This window comes from Lactuca serriola, chromosome 1 (genome assembly GCF_051521515.1).
Source record: "Lactuca serriola cultivar US96UC23 chromosome 1, Lser_US96UC23_V15, whole genome shotgun sequence".
Lineage (NCBI taxonomy): Eukaryota > Viridiplantae > Streptophyta > Magnoliopsida > Asterales > Asteraceae > Lactuca > Lactuca serriola.
In genome coordinates, this window is record NC_136408.1 from 2291548 (window position 1) to 2306749 (window position 15202).

Here is a 15202-nt window from a genome sequence, read left to right on the forward strand (position 1 = left end):
TTCGTGGTTCGGTTTGAAACCGTGAAACCGGTCATCGGTTTGGTTTCATGGTTTGTATTTTTCTTTACGGTTTGACTTGCGGTTTCAAACTTTTCAAACCATACTGAACGGTTTGGTTTACGGTTTTCTAATTTTTCAATTATTTTAAATAAATAATTTTAAACAAATTATTAATTAAGAGATATACTAAAATTTTAGATTTAGTTATAACTTCAAATTTAACATATAATTAAAAAAAATAAATGTTATAATATTAATATGGAGTTATATATATATATATATATATATATATATATATATATATATATATATATATATATATATATATATATATATATATATATATATATAATATCAAAACTATTCATTTAATTACCACAATTTTGTTTTGTGAAGTGTTAATGAAGCCCAAGTGCAAGTCTTCAAGAGTCCGTCCACTTCCAAGAGTCCAGAGCCCAAACGTAACCCTAATCGCAAATCGCAAAGGCGCAAACTCGCAATCGTTTCTTTCTCAGTTTCTTATAATTGTTTCTTTCTTCCATTCTGTGTCGTTGTTCTTTCTTCCAAATGCCAACCGAGTGAAGCATCGAGGTGAAGAGACAAGTCAGCTCTCCCTGCGGCTCCTCTTGCTCATCTCGTTGCTCTCCGCCTCTCTGATAAGGACATAAGGTATGTTCTGAGTTCTCACTTTTGATCAAATGTGTTACATGTTTCCGAAATCACCAATGTAGATGGCCATCGTAACCATCGTTTGCTGAAACGGGATCCAGAAGGTGTTCGAGGTTATTTAACTCGTGCTCCTCGAGTTCATGTTTTACTAAAATTGAAACTTTTCTTGATGCTAAAAAGAAACAAGTTTGTGCGGCTTTTTTTTGTTGGATCATTCGTTTTTTACAGCTCCTCTTGCAGTCTTGCTCATTCATTTTTTATTGAATGAAAATATTTGTTACTTGCTAATTCTAAACTTCTACAAATATTTTTTTGTTGGATCATGCGTTACTTGTATAAATGCCCATGACAAGCTTTGTTTAGGGGTTTGGATAAGGACCAACACAGGTAAACCCAAATCGATTCCCTACCTTGAAGCTCACCTTTACAGTCTCGTCATTGCCTTCACTCCGTCTTCCTTACTCATGGCCGGACTTTGATTTGAACCGCTTCTTCTTCAACTCTTCCCACGTTCGCAAACTTCTTGCTCTTTCAACTACTTTCGGAACTCCCTGCGTATAAATAAAGGGAGGCTATTGTTAAAGAACATTGTTTCTTCAGAACTCTTTCTTCATCTTGTTCTCTCGCCTGTTCATCATTTTTTCTTTTTGATGTACTGAAAATCTTTATTGGAGTTTCTGATTGTTCTTGGTGTTTGGTGTTCGTGGCTTATGGTTTCTAGGTCTTTTCTCTATTCAGCTTCCAAGCACAAACACCATGGTGTTTTCGGTGATTTTTTTGTATGCCGTTCTAATTTCAATTGTGTTTCAACAAATTTAGGCTTGTAGGTTGTTGGTTGTGAATTGTCAGACTGATTATGGAAACATTGATTATGATTTTGTGATTTTATAAGATGAAATCCATCTTATGTGAATTGCTTGAGTTGATTTTAACAGAAATATATAGATATGAGACATTTAGTGATTATTAAATTAATAATGATTTCTTTATCTTCAGGCCACAATACTAAGGTTGCTAAGGAAGGATTTCATGGGAGTGACTCTGAAAATTTGGCTGTGGAAGCTCTTAAACTACTCAAGGAAAATGCACACAAATTGTTTGTAGAAATGCCTAAAAGAAGGTAATATTCTGAATTTGGTTGGTTTTCTCAAGAAAGAATCATAGAATTGTGTACATGATCCACTTATCCTTGTTTTCCCTTTTAAATTGGTTTAGACATTAACATTGTTTCATTTTCTTTAATTTGTACATGGTTTGGATTGATTTGACAAATGATGGACACATATTCCCCTACTTATTCCCTTGTATCCAACACAAATGGTCTAAATGACAATTCTTTGTACTGCTTGGTATCTTAAGACTCTTTTATTATTGATTAGTTTTCTTTAACAAAAGCAACATTCTTCTAAAGTATACCATTTAGCAAATAAATTTTCACATTACTAATGCTAAACTAGCTTTTATTTTCTTGGCTTTGTGATTAAATAGTCTTCCAATATGCTTGGCAATAACTATATGCTATTTCTTCCACTAGCACTTATCTGAAAAATATGACTTGCTTGATCATGATGCAAAATAAAAGTTATGAGTGAATGTAGCATTTCAAAACAAATCACAAGTTTTGGCATAAAGCTTTTTATTGGTTGTGAAAGTTTTGATAAGATGTCTTACTGTCTAAACTTTATATATGTTATTACAATTGCAAGAATTATTTTTGACTTATTTCCATTTGTGCAACCATAATGCTGATTCTTTGTAGGGTTCCATATACACTGATTCTCACATACGAATTAACCAGTTCTAAATCTGTTGATTGTGTCAACAGGTATGTTACTCCCCCTTTTTTTGTTTATGATTCAGCTATTTGTCCATCAATTTATCAAACTGTTTCTTTAGGATTCTTTTAGCAAGTATGAATGTGAACAATAACTTAGAGTTTAGTTTACATTATGGTATATTTCTCCATCGGTTGTGAGATATCTATACTAGGACAACTTTCTTGACTTCCAAGATGGTGTGGGCTGTAGGATTAGTGGAAGCCTTCTCTACTTTTTATTTTCATTTTGCTTCTACCTTTTAGGATATGATTTATGAACAATCAGGTTGGCTCTCTAAAAAGGTCACATTCTAATTTGTGGAATAGTTTGTTTTTTTTTTTAATTATAAATTTTATTGTAGTAGAACGTTTGTAACCCTTTTGATTTGGTAAAGAACTGATGAAAACACATTTTTTAGATTTCATATGCATTAGATTTAACCTACATAATCATGTATGATCATCAACAAAAGTTATAAATCATCTTTCTATAGAAAAATTGTGATTTTAAAGGGATCTATAGATCACTATCAATAAGGTGAATTGATTTTGATTCATGATTATGTTTATTTTTATAATTGATTAATTAAAGTCATCTCAAATCATTGAAGCATAATCATGAATCAAAAAAACCGGCTTTCGGTCTTCAAACAATTTTATTCTTGTAAGTCTTCATGAAATTGGAAAATCATTGAAGCATTCTACTATGAAGTTTTTTATTTTTTTTTAGTTACATCGTTCATTTGATCCAATTATTGTTATATCATTAATATAAATTTGTTTATATTTAAGGTAAACTATAAAAAATAACAAGTAACTTTCAAATAATTATACATATCAAAGTATGTTGCTATTTTTACCATCTATTATTTTAACACTAAAAAGTTTAACCTTGCTATCATTTTAAATATGTTCATGACATCTTTTTAACTAAATACTAAGAAATCTGGAAAAAAAAAATTAATAAAAAATTGGAATACTTTGTTACCTACCATGTATTGTACAATGATAAATCTACCTAAATAAACAGCATTTGAATTGAAAAAAAAACATTAAAAGACAATAAAATAAAAAGCATACCAATCGTTTAACATACAATCAAACTCTATATTCGGTGCGGTTTGCGATTTTTACTCTACACCACACCAAATTGCACCGCATACACCCCTAGTATGTGGATAAAGCTTATTTTAGCAATACTTTGTGGATAAAAATGTATTTATCAACATATCCGTTGTTTTTTTTAGCAACATCCTTTGTGGAATAATGTTCTTGTTAGCAACATACTTTGTTTATACAGCTTTTTTTTTTTACCAATGCACTTTCAAATATTGTGTTTTGAGCAACGTACATTGTACAATAACGAGTTTTTTAGCAACACACTGTGGCAATATAATTTATAAATGCAGAAAATTACACAAATAGAACTATAAATGCAAAAATTACAAAGTTATCCCCTAGAATGGAGAAATTGCAAACTTAACCCCTACATTGCAGAAATTTACAAATAAACGTTTTGAATGCATAAAAATTATATAATTAACCCAATAAATCTAGAATACTACATAATAAACCTTTTGAATGCAGAAAACTATAGAATTAACCCCTATAATGCAAAAATGACAGAATTAACCCCTATAATGTAGATATTGCAGAATTAACCCCTAAAATACAAATATTTACAACTAAACCCTTTGCATATAGAAAATTAAAGATTTAACCCTATAAAAGCGTGAAAGTATAGAATATGCATTATGAATGCAGAAAATTAACATGAATAAATCTTTAAACTTAGAAAATGAGATAAATAACCCTACAATGCAAAAACACTGCATTTTTGACCCTAACAAAGATAAATCCACGATAGGCTTGGTAACAAGGAAAAATATTTGAACGTTTGGAACTTAGAAATCAGCATGCTGAGCTATTGCTAAATTAATGCTAAACTTCCGATAGTAACTAAGCACAAAACAAAAGAATGTAGATAACATGGGCAAATCACTTATGGTATTTCAAAAACACTCAAAGACAAACAAGAACCCTAGCATGTTCGAGAGGCTAGTCTCTCCATAAAGTAACACCAATTTTTCTCCGATGCTCCCCTATTATTCTATTGCTAACTAAATAACTCCCAAATTGCAAAAGACAAATGTAATACTTCTTTCCAGATTTGCCCCTGTGATGTCTCCCACTACTTCTCTGGTTCTGCCACCTCCAGGCATGTTCCCTTTTTGTCTTGGTCTTGATTTCCCATTCTACCCCTCCTTCTTCTAGAATATGTGTATTGTATTGGAGGTGTAACACTACCCTGCCCCCACAGATTCACCTTGTCCTCAAGGTGAAAGGAGGAAAGGTGTGAATCATGGTTTCAATATCCTCCCAAGTGGCCTCGGTAATCGGTAACCCCTTCCAACGAATGAGTACTACGGTGGGTTTGTTGGATGATGCGACTGTGGATCGTACACCAAGCAATGCTTTAGGTTCCACGAGTAGTTCCATGTATGCAGTTAATTGGGATGGAAAAGTTGGTGAACTCGGGTGGGGTCCGATCGCTTTTTTTAGTTGCGAAACATGGAACACAAGATGAATTTTTGCAGATTCTGGAAGTTGTAGATGATACGCTACAGAGCCTACCTTTTGTAAAATCTCATATGGTCTATAATACCGTGATGCCAACTTCTCGTAGGTCCTCCTTGCTAAAGATTGTTGGCGGTATGGTTGGAGTTTCAAATAAACCTTCTCGCCAACCAGGAAGCTTACATCCTTATGGTGGCGATCTTCTAACGATTTCATCTTCTGCTGAGCTCGGATGAGATTAAATTTCAGTTCATCCAGTATCGCGTTTCTTTCTTGCAACTGTTCCTCCAACGAGAACACTGTTGTAGTGCCTCTCCCACTTTGAACCAAATGCGGGGGTTCTCTTTCATATAAAGCCTGGAAGGGTGTGAATTTTGTTGAGCCGTGTTTTGAGGTGTTGTACCAGTGCTCCGCCCATGGCAGCCACTGAATCCACGTCTTTGGTTTCCCTTGAATAAAACTTCGCAAGTAAGTTTCAAGAGTTTTGTTTACTACCTCCGACTGTCTGTTGGTTTGGGGGTAGGCGGTACTCCTTTTAAGGTTGGTCCCATGTATGCGAAATAGTTCCCTCCAAAAGTTACTTATGAAAACTCTATCACTATCAGAGACGATTGAAGCCGAGAATCCATGTAACTTCACAATTTCTCGAATGAAGAGATTTGTTACTGTCGATGCGATGCGGTGAACGGATGTTTTAGACTAAGGAAATGGGCATATTTGGTAAAACGATCAACCACAACTAGAATGGTATCCATGCCATGAGACTTTCGTAGCCCTTGAATGAAGTCCATTGTCACCTACTCCCACACTTGATTGGGTAACAACCACAATGGTATACATGATTCGCAAGGCGTTGATACGTTTTTAGCTCCTTGGAGTGACCCCCCACGGCTGAATCGTGGTACTCATGTAGCAATTTGGGGATGTAACTTAAAGAATCAGGGATCACAAGTCCACCCTTGTAGAGTAAATGCCCATGTTCTGAAATGAACCCTTTTGGTGGGTTTTCATTATTTCCTAATTGCTCCAATATTTTCAAAATAAATGGGTCAGATCTGATTTCTTGGTACACCGACTCCAAAATTAGCCCTCTAGAAGAATGGGAAGCAGTACAAAACATTTGAAAGAATCCAAGACAATAAATAGAGCCTTAGGGATATCATTCTTCCTTGCACCTTGGCTTGCAGATTCGCCAACCCTTTTTTGTCCCCCCTTAAAGACGATTTCTAACCCTATTAGGGTTTGTGAAATTGATCATTCTATTAGTTATTTTTATTCCGCTCTTTCGTGTCATAGTTTTGATTATTTTCGCTACCTATTTAGAGTCAATGTGATGCATAGAAAATCCGACATGCATATGTATAGTGTGTTGATTGATGTATTGTAATTTACACTTTAGAATTGCAATAACAAAAAGGTTTGTATGAGAAGTTCAACTCTATGTGAGTTCATTGATTTTTTTAGTTTCTTGTTATTGATTTTGATTAATAAAACAATTGAATTTTGTGTATTGTTGATTTTATTCTATTGTGCATGCCTTATTAGGTTGATTAAAGTTTTTTGTGTGTTGATTGAGGTTTTATTGTGTGTTTGATTGAGGTTTTTCTTTTATAATTTCTCAAATTTCTCAAATAGCCATATGGTCAAATGATCAGATTCTTCGTCTTGATGAATTAGCCTATAATATTTATGTCCATTATCTCTTTTGGCCAAAAACTAATAACTTGTAATGAATCTTCTAGAATTTCAGTTATACCTTGCAAAGAAACAACTCAAGTTACAATTTCACTTATACCTTAGAAAAAAACTAGAGGCCCTAACTCAAAATAGTACATAATCATCATATCGTTTAGGTCGCTTGATGGTTCTCTTTGGTCTGGTGTGGCGAATGCACCTTTGTACATGCACAAAGGTGCATTTTTTTTTTCCTTTTTCTTGGGTTTGGGGTTGGGAATAGGCTTGGGACTGTAGTTAGACTTGGGATTGGGATTGGGATTGGGATTGGGCTTGAGCTTGAATCAGAATCTGAACAGGAATCAGAATCGGAATCAGAAGAGGTCAAAGCACGGGCCCAACTATAAGGGTTCCAAAAGGGAGTAAAAAGGCCAAGAATCCAGCTAAGGGGGAGCTGCAAGAAATAAAAATTTGCTGTAATATCATAACATCATACTTTCATTCTCTTATAATATTACAACATTGTATTTTGAAAAAACCACTTAATATGGGATTCTTACCCAAATAAAATAATTGAGTAGATTTTTTAATAATTAGAAAATAGTGATAGTGAAACTATATTGATTGTTAATTTAAAAAAAAATATTTAGTTATTTACCTGGAAGAAATCCAAGAGGAAGGTTACATACACTTAGGGAAGATATATTGTGTGCTAACAGATAACAACGAAGCCATACAGCCTGCGTAAATAAAATAAATTAAGAATAAATGAGAATTATTTTAAATATAGTTGTGTATTTGGGTACCAAATTCTAAATGCAAAGCCACATACAACATGTCCACAACCAAATAATGCAATCCAGTGATGAACATGGCAACAACATAATATTGTTGACTTGCTGCATGACCATCACTAATGAGTCGTCATCATTTATGCAGCAAGGCCAGCATTTTACAACTATGTTGTTGCCATATTCATCATCATTGAAATTGCATTATTTGCTTGTAGACTTGCTGCTTGTGGCTTTGCTTTTGGATTTTGGTATCCAAATACACAACTATGTTTAAAATTATTTTCTTACTTTATTTTTAATTTATTTTAATTACGTAGGTTGTATAGCTTCGTTGTTATCTGCTACCACACACTCTATCTTCCCTTTGTGTATGTGGCCTTCCTCTTGGATTTCATATGTTAGGTAAATAACTAAATATTTTTTCCTTGATTTAACAATCAATGTAGTTTCATTTTCACTGTTTTCTGATTATTGAAAAATCTACTCAATTATTATATTTGAGTAAGATTTTCATATTGTGTAGTTTTTTCAAAATATAATGTTGTTATATTATAAGGGAATGAAAGTATGAAGCTATAATAAATTACATCAAATTTCTATTTCTTGCACTTTTCTCTTAGCAGGATTCTTTGTCTTTTTTCTCCCTTTTGGAACCCTTATAGTTGGGCTCGTGCTTTGACCTCTTTGTCTTTCTCTTTCGATTCCTGTTTACATTCCGATTCTTCAAGCCCAAGCCTAATTCCACTCACAATCGCAGTCCCAAGCCTATTGTCAACCTCAACTCTAACCCCAAGACCAAACCTAAACCTAAGAAAAAGAAAAAAATGCATCTTTATACATGTACAACAGACATTCGCCACTAGACCAAAGAGAACCATCAAGCGACTTAAGAAATATGATGATTATGTACCATTTTAAGTTAGGGCCTTTAGTTTTTTATTTTTATTTTTTTGGCAAGGTATAAGTGAATGCACAATAAAATAAAATCAATAATACACAAAATTCAATTGTTTTATTAATCAAAATCAATAACAAGAAAGATAAAAAAATTAAAGAACTCACATAGAGTTGAATTTCTGATACAAACCTTTTTGTTGCAATTATAAAGTGTAAATAACAATAAATTAATCAACACACTATACATATGCATGTTGGGTTTTCTACACATGGAGAATGTACCTTTTGGAAAAAAAACCTAACAGGGAGTACGATCAGATACTGAAGTTGTATCTAATTTCTCAAGTTCACAAAGATTTTTCATATTCTAAGGTTCAATTCTTTTCAACACCGCATAGCAGGTACAAACTATTTTGCTCACTTTCTTGCACATTTGTGTTAATTTGTGTGGTTGTGTCTGGTTGTATTTATATTATGCAGTCGTGAATTTGCATAGTTTACATAAGTTGATAATTTCACTGCAGAGGATGATTAAGGCCTCGTTTGATAGTTGCTGATTGAGAAAGTGCTGACTGAGAAAGATCTGTCTGGGTAAGAAATCCTGTTGTTTGACTATACATCAGACTGAATGTGCTGAGTGATGAAAAATGACCATTTTACGCTTCTGTTATATATATTGATGGATTAAATTGCTGAATAATTATAAAAACATACATATTATCATATCAAATCTAAATTACACACAAATAAAAAATGTCATACAAAATGTAAATTAAACATAATGAAATTTAAAATAACATAATTTAATGTAAAGTAGGTGAAAGTAGTCGATTTGCAATCTGATCACACAAAACATGCATATATTCAACGGCTTCTGGACCCCATTCTATGCCTTGTATGTTTTCTCTATCAATTCCCCCACCTTGGACGTCAGGAGTAACCAGTGTCCTCCTCAAAATTTCTAAACAAGTCATCTTCTATATTGTATTTCCTTATAAAATTATGGACCGCGACACAAGCAATGACTATGTCTTTTTGCACTGTAAAAGGATAAGGAGCCATTTGTTTTAAGATTGAGAATCTCGGCTTCAATACACCATAAGCACGCTCAATAACACAAGCAATGACTATGTCTCTTGCATCTCTTTTTTTTTTTCCCACCAACTTCCTTATTTTTTGAACGCCCCAAAGATTCTTCACTTGCACCTACGTGTTGTGTTGAGGTTTCCATTGGAACATCATCATCAAAATCATGGGGACTAAACTCTTCTACAGAACTAGGGAGTGTAGAAGATGGCCCCCAACTTTGAAATCCGGTTGATGTCGACCCTTCAAATAGTTGGGTGCAAAGATCAGGGAACAATAGGGGTTTAGTTTTCAATGACAACACGAACTTGTTCAACTGTTTACAATTTTTATAAATTTTAGTTTATGTTATAAAAATAATCATAATAGTATTGATTAAAAAAATAAATTTAATCAAATAGTGTATGTTATAAAAATAATCATAATAGTATTGATTAAAAAAATATTACCTTCCCCTCTTCTTTCCATTGTTCATCGGTCAAATTAAATTTATTTTTTATAGGATCATATATATTGTCGGTTTTGTTTTTGAGTTTCACCCAAGCAACATACTTTGATTTGTAGTAGTCAGAGTGGTTTCTCATTTGCTTTTGATCAACCTCTTTACCGTGTTTGTTTATCAATTTTTCGTGTATTGTCTTCCATGAACTTGCCTTAAGCCCAGAACCCTCATGACCATTAGTGGTTAGTTCATGGATACATGCATCAAGAAAAGTTTTGTCCTCACTTTCGTTCCAAACCAACATCCTAAAACATTAATATTTAAAGTAATTTATCATAGTTTTTATCAAGTTTAAGAACAATTTTAAACATAAAGCAATTTTCAACCAAGGAAGTTAACATCATCCTAAATTATGATTTGATAACTTATACACAAACAATTTCAGATGTCACAAAAGATAACAAGCTAACAATTAAGGTCAACAATATCAAAGCTATAAAATAAGAAAAAAAAACAGCCCAATTTTTGATTTTATAGCTTATACTTTTGATACTAACACAAGCTCAATAATTGGAAGGCATGTGATGTTGCATGCATTCCCCCTCTCGCTCATTCTTCAAGGAACAATTGGATTATTAAAAAAGTTAGGTTACCATTAATCTTATAATAATTATTTATTATTAATTTTACTTTTGTACTTTACACATAAAAACACAACATTTGATTGTATTTTCTGTAAAACATGTGATCGTGGGCTTGAAAATGGGAATTTACAAACCTACTTGTATTTTCCAATTCACATTCAATTTCAATTCACAAGCTATAAAATCAAAATTCAGAAAAAAAAAACTTCCAATTCACTTTCAATTTCAATTCATAAGCTATAAAATATGAACCGGAGAAAAAAACTTCTAATGTGAATTGGAGAAAAAAACTTCAAATTCAGAAAAAAAAAACAAAAAACAACTACCAATTCACATTCAATTCTAGAATTCATAACATTAGAAAAAAAAAACTTCAATTTTCAGTTCTTATACACAAACAACTACAAAACAAAACATAAACAAACTTCCAATTCACATATAATTTCGAAAGTCATCATATTAGAACAAACAATTTCACATTTCAGTTCTTTACACAAAGAACTACAAAAAAGAACAAAAAAAGCTTATCATATGAACATACAGGTTGAGAATTCATAATATTCTAACAAATACTAATTTGATTTCATAAAGAACTACAAATTTCATTCCATCAAAGCATAAATGGTATCTGATTTTGAAAATTATTAACAGAAAAATTATCTAACCTGTGTGATGGATCGAGAAGGCGTCACTGATGACGGTGGCGGAGGTCCGGCGAGATGGCACAGGTCCGACTGTTTGGCGTTCACTCGTTGTGGAGTTCTTCCTGGCGGCTGCTGTGCTTTTAGGTCACTGGAAGGGAAGCGAATTGGGGAAGAATGAATAACAACGTAGGGGCAAGATAAGGGCAAGATCGTCTAATTTCCAGTCAACAATTGTTTAAAAACTGAGCCAGAAAGCGATTTGGGTCAGTAGATCTTACCGAGAAAGCTCAAATCAAACACCAAAGGTTTGACCGAGTCAGCCCAATTTGCTGACTCGACCCAGTCAGACAATTATCAAACACTCCCTAACTTCTTATGTGGTTTAAGATAATGGTGAATGTATGCTCTTTCAAGTAAAAAAAAACCCAAGCTGAAGCATTATGAGTTTTGACGTTTGAGGAAAACAAGTCTAAGGCAATGGATGATGAATGTTTTGAAGTTGAGAGTGACAAGAACGGGATTGTGAAATTTGTTTTCAATAAAGGAAAACAAAAAACAATGAATCAAGAAAATGAAGGATAGAGAGCCCGTAACTCGAGCTTTATGTCAAACTTATATACGGTGAAGTGTTGCCATTTAACTTGGTGAAGTCTCCATTGTGGAAAGAAGCTTTGAGACTTATAGGAGAGTATGGGAAAGGATCGAAACTTCCTTCATATCATGAGGCGAGAGTAACATACCTAAAGAAAGAGGTAGAATGTGTTGAAAAAGGGTTGAATAAGTACAAGGAAGAGTGGAAGAAAACCAAGTGCACTCTTATGTTTGACGGTTGGACAGATGGAAAACAAAGGTCTATCACAAATTTTCTTGTGAATAGTCCAAGTCGCATGGAATTTGTGAAATCAATTGACACATCTTTGTTTGCTAAAGATGCAAATAAGTTATTTGAAATGCTTAATTCAATTATTGAAGAAATTGGGGAGGAGAATGTGGTCTAAGGCGTCCCCAATAGTTCTTCGGTTTATGTGTTAGTCGGTTCAAAGTTGGAGCAAGAGAGACCTCGTTTAAATTGGTCACCGTGTTCCGCCCATTTAATTGACTTGATGTTGCAAGACATAGGAGGTGGAAAAACATTCAAAGACACTTTAGATAAAGCACGAAAAGTAACCGTTTATATTTATAGACATTGTGTTTTGTTATCCATGTTTAGAAGGTTCACCGATGGTTAAGAATTAACACGGGCTGGGTAACACGATTCGCTACTTCTTTTCTTACATTGAAAAGATTTCAAGGGTAAAAACATCCAATTCAATAGTTGTTTGCTTCTAATGAATGGGCCGAATCCACCTTTGCTTCTAAAGATGAAGGGAAGTTAGTTGAAAAAATTATTTTGGTTGATGTCAACTTTTGGAAGGCTATAAAATATTGTTCGAGTTGTGTAGTTCCTATTTTTAAGGTATTGAGACTTATGGATGGTGATGTGAAACCGACAATGGGATATATATATATATATATATATATATATATATATATATATATATATATATATATATATATATATATATATGGATCGGGCAAAAGAACAAATAAAAGTGAACTTCCATGGTGTCGAGTGAAGATATAAACCTATTTGGGACAAGATTGATCTTAGGTGGAATATGCAACTTCATAGGCCACTTCATGCCGCGAGATATTTTCTTAATCCTAGGTATATATTTTTATTATTTCACTAACATTTATTATATATGATTAAACACATACTTTCTTTTATTTTATAAACTAGTCTTCATTTCGAGGAGAACTTTAATGCTGATAAAGAAGTCAAATGTGGATTGTATGATGTCATTGAAAGGATGTATGATAGACCAACAGTGGTGACAATTCATGAACAACTTGTAAAGTTCATTGAGAGTATCAGGATGTTTGGGATATCTGCAGCCGTGTTAATGAGAAAGAAAATGCAACCTGGTAACTTTTAGGAAAAATATAACCTAGTAAAATATATAATAATTACATTATTATTTATTACTCATTTGTTCTATTAAATTGTACCTAAATGGTGGTCAAGTTATGGAGATGAGTGCCCAGAACTTCAACATCTTGCTATTCGTGTCTTGAGCCTCACATGTAGTGCCACTGGATGTGAGAGAAAGTGGAGCACTTTTGACCATATACACTCCAAAAAGAGGAACCGTTTGGAGTAACAAAGGTTGAATGTATTGGTGTTTTGTGAAATATAACATCAACCTTGATACACGCCTTCAAAAGAGAAAAGAAAGAGGGGAGACTTATGATCCAATATGTTTGTCGGACATGGAGTCAGATGATGAATGGATTACTGAAAAGGAGGATGTATGTCTCCCCGAAGATATCTCATGGATGGATGTTCATGAATGTTTTAAAGAGGATGAAGGAACTAGTACTAATAAAAGGAAGAGAGGTAAATTATACAAAGGGATGATTACATATTATAATATTAACAAGTGTCAAGTTTAATAAATTCAAGCTTTATTTATTTGTAGGACCAAGGAACCTAAACAAAGTGCCTAATGTTAAAGACAAAGCTAAAAGCCAACTTGTTGACTTAGATGATGAGGATGAGGGAGATGATATTGGTTTCCATGAGACAACGGTGGTTGAAAATGAAGATGATGATGACCACTTTATCCCTGAAGTTTAGTTTTATGATTTAAACACACCAAGTCTTTTTGTCACTTGCTTTGTTACTATATCACTAGTTGTTTTTTGATACTTTATGACATGTATGACCCTAACTAGTGAATTTGTAATATATTAGTAAATGTGCCTAAATATTCGGCCTATATTTTGTTGACACATGATGTTATATATAATTTTTCGTATATAAACTTTAGTGTCATGACTCTTACGAGTCGAGTCGAGTCACGAGTTAAACAACTATGGTTCAGGGTAACAGATGCATCTTCCATTTGAAGAGTGATCTAAGTTTATGATCATGATTGATAGATAAATGTACAAAACAATCTTCGCAATGTGGAATTATAGATTTAAAATAATCATTTTACTTTTTTGTTGAAAGATATATTCTAAAAGTCCTAGATGCTCTTGAAGTATGTGAATACCATCTGTGGGCTCATGACGATGCAAGAAGTAGTGCCCAGAAAATTTTATCGACAATCAACAATCTCAAGGCAAGATGCCAATGGAAGTTAAGGTTAACACTTGCTAATCAATTAGAAACTGTATAATACTAGTTCTTTTTTTAGCATTTAAATTTGATTTACTCTAGTTTAATATATAAATCGTCAATAATTTTAAATAATGTTTTGAATTTTTATTCTGTCCTTACAATATATATTTTCGGCACTACCTATTTGAATAAGTTTTTGTTCATGCTTTGACTGCAATTTTTATTTATGGTACGATTATTGTTTAAGGTTAAAAATAAAAATGTAATATCTTTTCGTTTTAAAAATAAAGCGCGCCGATATTTTGAGTTTAAATATACATACGTTACAGGTTTTGACTAAAAATGTATGCACGTATATATGCTTTAGTTTAAATATATAAGTATTTTATTTACTATTTTCGGTTAAAATTAAAAGTAATTTGAAATTAAAAAAAATAAATAAAAAAAAAGATAATTGTTTCGACCTTAACATCAGGCAACAACCTCTTCGATTTCCTCGGTTTCACGAACAAAACAAGCTTTTCCACTTTCAAATCCCTCTATTTTTCAAATAGTTATATACATAAGTTTCAATTTAAAAAAGTAAATATGTTTAAACAAAAATGATGGCATTTAAAATAAAATTGTGATTATGTCCGAAAAATTAAAGATATTTTAGATGTGCATAATATATATGTTTTCTATTAGTTTTGTTGTCTACAATATATGCCAATAGAAAAGATGAAATTCGAAAAAGAAAAGTTATGTGCTCCTTGGTAAACAACTAAACTACACAAAAAAAATCCATAGT

The 15202-nt window shown here is 32.7% G+C and overlaps 1 long non-coding RNA gene across 13 annotated transcripts; it reads left to right on the top strand.

Annotated features, from left to right (window-relative positions):
- Positions 1-501: 501 nt before the first annotated feature.
- On the top strand, positions 502-14566 carry LOC145066636 (uncharacterized). Of its 13 annotated transcripts, none has more exons than XR_013688913.1 (8): positions 504-669; positions 1666-1789; positions 2429-2494; positions 8703-8828; positions 8952-9018; positions 11251-12951; positions 13027-13683; positions 13766-14078. It is a non-coding gene; the product is annotated as an uncharacterized LOC145066636 (long non-coding RNA). The 13 variants fall into 13 exon arrangements; XR_013688874.1 differs by having other exon boundaries at positions 8733-8828; XR_013688933.1 differs by having other exon boundaries at positions 8746-8828.
- Positions 14567-15202: the final 636 nt, after the last annotated feature.